This window comes from Somniosus microcephalus, chromosome 1, assembly GCF_052327205.1.
Source record: "Somniosus microcephalus isolate GS21.2 chromosome 1, FLI_Smic_1.0, whole genome shotgun sequence".
NCBI lineage: Eukaryota > Metazoa > Chordata > Chondrichthyes > Squaliformes > Somniosidae > Somniosus > Somniosus microcephalus.
Genome location: NC_140987.1, coordinates 107684153 through 107690152, shown reverse-complemented (window position 1 = coordinate 107690152; position 6000 = coordinate 107684153).

Below are 6000 nucleotides of genomic sequence, written 5' to 3'. Positions count from 1 at the left end.
CTGAAAGGGGACGTGAGCACTGAACTTAATTCATAGATGTTGGGGGACTCTTCTCAACCCTGTTGAAGGCAAAAAATAGCATCTTAAAAGGGTTACATATTTTAAATATTTTAAAAAGTAGTTGTTACACATTACAATTGACTCTTGATTTTTGTACTGTCGGAAGGTAATACATCGTGAGCATTAAATCAGAGAGAGAGTATCTTCAGTACAAAATATTCAGAGACACATTCATTATTAGTTTTAATTGAATAATGTATATTAATTTTTTGAGTTTTTTAATATGGAAAATTAACACTTGTATTCATACTCAGTGATACTACCATCATTTTCAGTAGTGACCCAATGGAGGGTGATCTGGAGGTACTTGAGCAGGGAAAAGTTTGTATAAACCAAGCATGCAGTAATGCACGGCTGGTACTGACTTTTCCCGGCTCAGGCCCCCTTGTGTTAACAATGCTGGTGGGACAGGTTGAATTCCATGCCAATGAATAGAGAGACACCAGGACATATGTAAATATGTGCCCCATAAATCACATAATTTGAAATGCTCTGGGATCAGCTGGGGAGACAAATGATATGTAGTCATAGGGGAAAACTTGCACTTCAAATTTTTCCTAGTTGTTTAATGTTTAGGCAGGGTTGGGGGTCATTTCACTGTCTCCACTGCTAGGAGAGTGTAATTACAGCAGAACAAGTTTACATAGGTAATTTTCATTATAAAAATGGACACAGGAACTATAATGGAAAAAGCTAACAGGAACTGTACGCAGATGGAAGATTTTAATGTGTTAGTATCTGATCTCTCGTGACATAACTGCCTCTGTGGCTGTGACATTTTACTATTCCCTAAATCTTTCTTTCTCTCTCTGCGTTTTTCAATCCTCTTGATCTGTGTAGCCCCTGATATTTCCCTCTCTACTTGATTTGTCTCGCTCTGTCCCTGACCCACCTTCCCTATCTTACTTTCATTTTCTCTCTCCTCAATATCTCTGTCTTTCCCCCTTGATCCCTCACTGTCCCTAATCTTTTTCTCTCTTTCTATCCTATTGATCTCTGTTCCATGACCCATGTTTCCATGATCTCTCAATCGCTGCTGTCTCTGCCAATATCTGCGATTTTGTCTTCCCATGATCTCTCTTTCTGTCTCTCCCATCTCTTTATCTCTGTCCCTAGCTCTCTCTCTCTCTCTATCTATCTCTGCCCTGATTGCTTTCTCTTTCTCCCTTTTCTGTCTCTCTGCTGCTTCCCCTATCTGTGCCTCTATTTCTCATTTCACTTCTTTCCCCTGATTTCTCTTCCCCACCTGTCTATCTCTCTCATTGCTCTGTCTTTTCCCCTTTCTTTCACTCTCTCTGACCCCTTAATTTTTCCTATCTGTTTTATTCTTGACGGTCTATCCCTCTGCACTGAGCCGTATGAATTTGCTGCTTTGCTCTACAATCCTTCAAGTAGCTTCCAGGGAAATGGTGATCATGCTGTTTGAGGCAAGGAGCTCATGGACTTCTTTGTCACTAAGATTGAGACTATCCGATCAGCTGCCTCTGCCACTTCCCTCCCTTTCCCTAGCCCACTGGGCCAAATTTACAGTAAGGTTCCCCCCTGCCCTAGCCCTGAACTCGCATCTTACTCTAGTTTCTCTCCTACCTCCCCATATGCCCTCTCCGAGCCCACCTCCTGCTCCTTCGACCCTATTCCCACTAAACTGCTGACCACCCAACTTCCCTTTTTGGCTCCCATGTTAGCTTAAATTGTTAACGATTCTCTCTTTTCAGGTACTGTCCCCCTTTCCTTCAAATTTGCCATCATAAATTGTCTCCCACGTCTAAATTGTCAGACTGCTTGCCCGACATCCAGTTCTGGATTAGCAGAAATTTTCTCCAATTAAATATTGGGAAGACCAAAGCCATTGTTTTTGGTCCCCACCACAAACTCCATTCCCTACCCACTGACTCTATCCCTTTCCTTAATATCTGTCTGAGGCTGAACCAACGGTTTGCAACCTTGGTCTCATATTTGACCCTGAAATGAGCTTCCGACCACATATCCACAACATAACTAAGACCGCCTATTTCCACCTCTGTAACATCACCCGTCTTTGCCCTTGTCTCAGCTTATCTGCTGCTGAAACCCTCATCCATGCCTTTGTTACTTTGGTGGCAAAAACAGGAAGGCAGATTATTATTTGAATGGCAATAGATTGGGAGAAGGGGAAGTGCAAAGAGACCTGGGTGTTCTTGTGCACCAGTCGCTGAAGGTAAGCATGCAGGTGCAGCAGGCGGTTAAGAAGGCAAATGGTATGTTGGCCTTCGTAGCAAGAGGGTTCGAGTACAGGAACAAGGATGTCTTGCTACAGTTTTACAGGGCCTTGGTGAGACCACACCTTGAGTATTGTGTGCAGTTTTGGTCGCCTTACCTGAGGAAGGATGTTCTTGCCATGGAAGGAGTGCAGCAAAGATTCACCAGGCTGATACCTGGGATGGCAGGAATGACGTATGAGGAGAGATTGTGTCGATTGGGCTTATACTCACTGGAGTTTAGAAGATTGAGAGGGGATCTCATCGAAACCTATAAAATTCTGTCAGGCCTGGACAGACTAGATGCAGGAAAGATGTTTCTGATGGCCGGGGAGTCCAGAACCAGGGGTCATAGCCTAAGGATAAGGGGTAAGCCATTTAGGTCTGAAATGCGGAGGAATTTCTTCACCCAGAGAGTGGTGAACCTGTGGAATTCGCTGCCACAGAGGGCGGTGGAGGCCAGTTCATTAAATATATTCAAGAAAGAGTTGGATATATTTCTTAAGGCTAAAGGGATCAAGGGATATGGGGAGAAGGCAGGGACAGGGTACTGAATTTGGATGATCAGCCATGATCTCATTGAATGGCGGAGCAAGCTCGAAGGGCCGAATGGCCTACTCCTGCTTCTATCTTCTATGTTTCTATGTTACCTCTAGACTTGACTATTCCAACCACTCCTGGCTGGCCTCCCACATTCTACCCTACGTAAACTTGAGGTCATCCAAAACTTGGCTGCCCATGTCCTAACATAGAAACATAGACGATAGGAGCAGGAGTAGGCCATTCGGTCCCTCGAGCCTGCTCCGCCATTCAATGCGATCATGGCTGATCATCCAAATTCAGTACCCTGTCCCTGCTTTCTCCCCATACCCCTTGATCCCTTTAGCCTTAAGAAATATATCCAACTCCTTCTTGAATATATTTAATGAATTGGCCTCTACTGCCTTCTGTGGTAGAGAATTCCACAGGTTCACCACTCTCTGGGTGAAGAAATTCCTCCTCATTTCTGTCCTAAATGGCTTACCCCTTATCCTTAGACTGTGAGCGCCTGGCTCTGGACTCCCCGACCATTGGGAACATCCTTCCTGCATCTAGTCTGTCCAGTCCTGTCAGAATTTTATAAGTTTCAATGAGATCCCCTCTCATTCTTCTAAACTCCAGTGAGTATAAGCCCAATCGACCCAATCTCTCCTCATACGTCATTCCTGCCATCCCAGGTATCAGCCTGGTGAATCTTCGCTGAACTCCTTCCATGGTAAGAACATCCTTCCTCAGATAAGGTGACCAAAACTGCACACAATACTCAAGATGTGGTCTCACCAAGGCCCTGTACAACTGCAGCAAGACATCCTTGTTCCTGTACTCAAACCCTCTCGCTACGAAGGCCAACATACCATTTGCCTTCTTAACCGCCTGCTGCACCTGCATGCTTACCTTCAGCGATTGGTGCACAAGGACGTCCAGGTCTCGTTGCACTTCCCCTTCTCCCAATCTATTGCCATTCAGATAATAATCTGCCTTCCTGTTTTTGCCACCAAAGTGGATAACCTCACATTTATCCACGTTATATTGCATCTGCCATGCTTCTGCCCATTCATCCAACCTGTCCAAATCATCCTGGAGTTTCTCGGCATCCTCCTCACAGCACACACGCCCACCCAGCTTTGTGTCGTCTGTAAACTTGGAGATATTACATCTAGTTCCCTTGTCTAGATCAGTAATATATATTGTGAATAGCTGGGGTCCAAGGACCGATCCCTGCGGTACCCCACTAGTCACTGCCTGCCACTCGGAAAAAGACCCGTTTATTCCAGCTCACACCAATTCCTGTTCACCCATCATCCCTGTGTTCGCTGACCTACTGTGGCTCCCAGTTAACCAGCGCCTCAATTTCAAAATTCTCATCCTTGTTGTCAAATCCCTCCATGGCCCCACCCTTCCCTATCTCTGTAATCCCCTCCAGCCCCACAACCCCCCGAGATATCTGTGCTCCTCTAATTCTGCCTTCTTGAGCATCCCTGCCATGCCTTCTGTTGCCTCGGCCCTAAGCTCTGGAATTCCCTGCCTAAACCTCTTTGCCTCTCTACCTCTCTTTCCTCCTTTAAGATGCTCCTTAAAGCCTACCTCTTTGACCAAGCTTTTGGTCATCTGCCCTAATTTTTCCTTATGTGGCTTGGTGTCAAAGTTTTTGTCTTATAATACTCCTGCGAAGCACCGTGGGACGTTTTACTACATTAAAGGTGCTATATAAATACTCTCCTCAAAAAAAAACCTTGACCCCTCCGTCCTTGCAAACTACCGCCCCATCTTCAACTTCCTTTCCTCTCAAAAGTCCTCGCTGTTGCCACCCAAATCCATGTCCACCTTTCCCGCAACTACATGTTTCAATCCCTCCAATCAGGATTCCACCCTTGCCACAGTACTGAAACGGCTCATATCAAAGTCACAAATGACATCCTATGTGACTTTGACAAAGGTAAACTATCCTCCTCGTCCTTCCCGACCTGTATGCAGCCTTTGACATGGTTGACCACACCATCCTCCTCCAACGCCTCTCCGCCATTGCCCAGCTGGGTGGGACTTCACTTGCCTGGTTCCATTCTTATCTATCTAATCATAGCCAGAGAAGCACTTGTAATGGCTTCTCTTCTTGCTTCCGCGCCTATACCTTTGGTGTCCCTCAACGATCTATCCTTGGCCCCCTCCATTTCTCATCTACCTGCTGCCCCTTGGCGATATCATCTGAAAAAGCAGCTTCAGGTAGTTCCACATGTACGCTGATGACACCCAGATCTACTTTACTACCATCTCTCTCGACCCCTTCACTGTCTCTAACTTGTCAGACTGCTTGTCTGGCCTCCGGTACTAGATGAGCAATTGTCTGAGGCTGAACCAGACTACGCAACATTGATATCATATTTGATCGCGAGATGAGCTTCCGACCATATATCCATGCCATCACTAAGACCACCAATTCCCATCTCTGGAACATCGCCCAACTCTGCTCTTGCCTCCCCTCACCCGGTGCTGAAACCCTCATCCATGACATTGTTACCTCTAGACTTGCCTATTCCAACGCACTCCTGGCCAGCCTCCCACATTCTACCCTCCGTAAGCTTAAGGTCATGCAAAAGTCTGCTGCCCATGTCCGACCTCGCACCAAGTCCCATTCACCCATCACCCCAGTGCTCGCTGACCTAGATTAGCTCCCGGTTAAGCAACGCCTCGATTTAAAAATTCTTAGCCTTGTTTTCACATCCCTCCATGGCCTCACCCCTCCCTATCTCTGTAATCTCCTCCATCCCCAGAACCCTCCGAGATATCTGCGCTCCTCTAATTTTCTGCCCTCTTGAGCATTCCTGATTTTAATCGCTCCACCATTGGTGGCCGTGCCTTCATCTGCCAAGGCCCTAAGCTCTGGAATTCCCTCCTTAAAACTCTCTGCCTCTCTACCTCTCTTTCCTCCTTTAGGATGTCCTTAAACCCTACCTCTTTGACCAAGCTTTCAGCCATCTGCTTTAATATCTCCTTATGTAGCTCAGTGTCAAATTTTGTTTTATAATTCTCCTGTGAAGCGCCTTGGAACTTTTTACTACATTAAAAGTGCTATATAAATAGAAGTTGTTGTTGAGCAGCTGGAACACACGATGGGAGGAGTAGAAGTGGCAAGAAAGGGAAGGTTTTCAACGTCAGGTCAGAGATC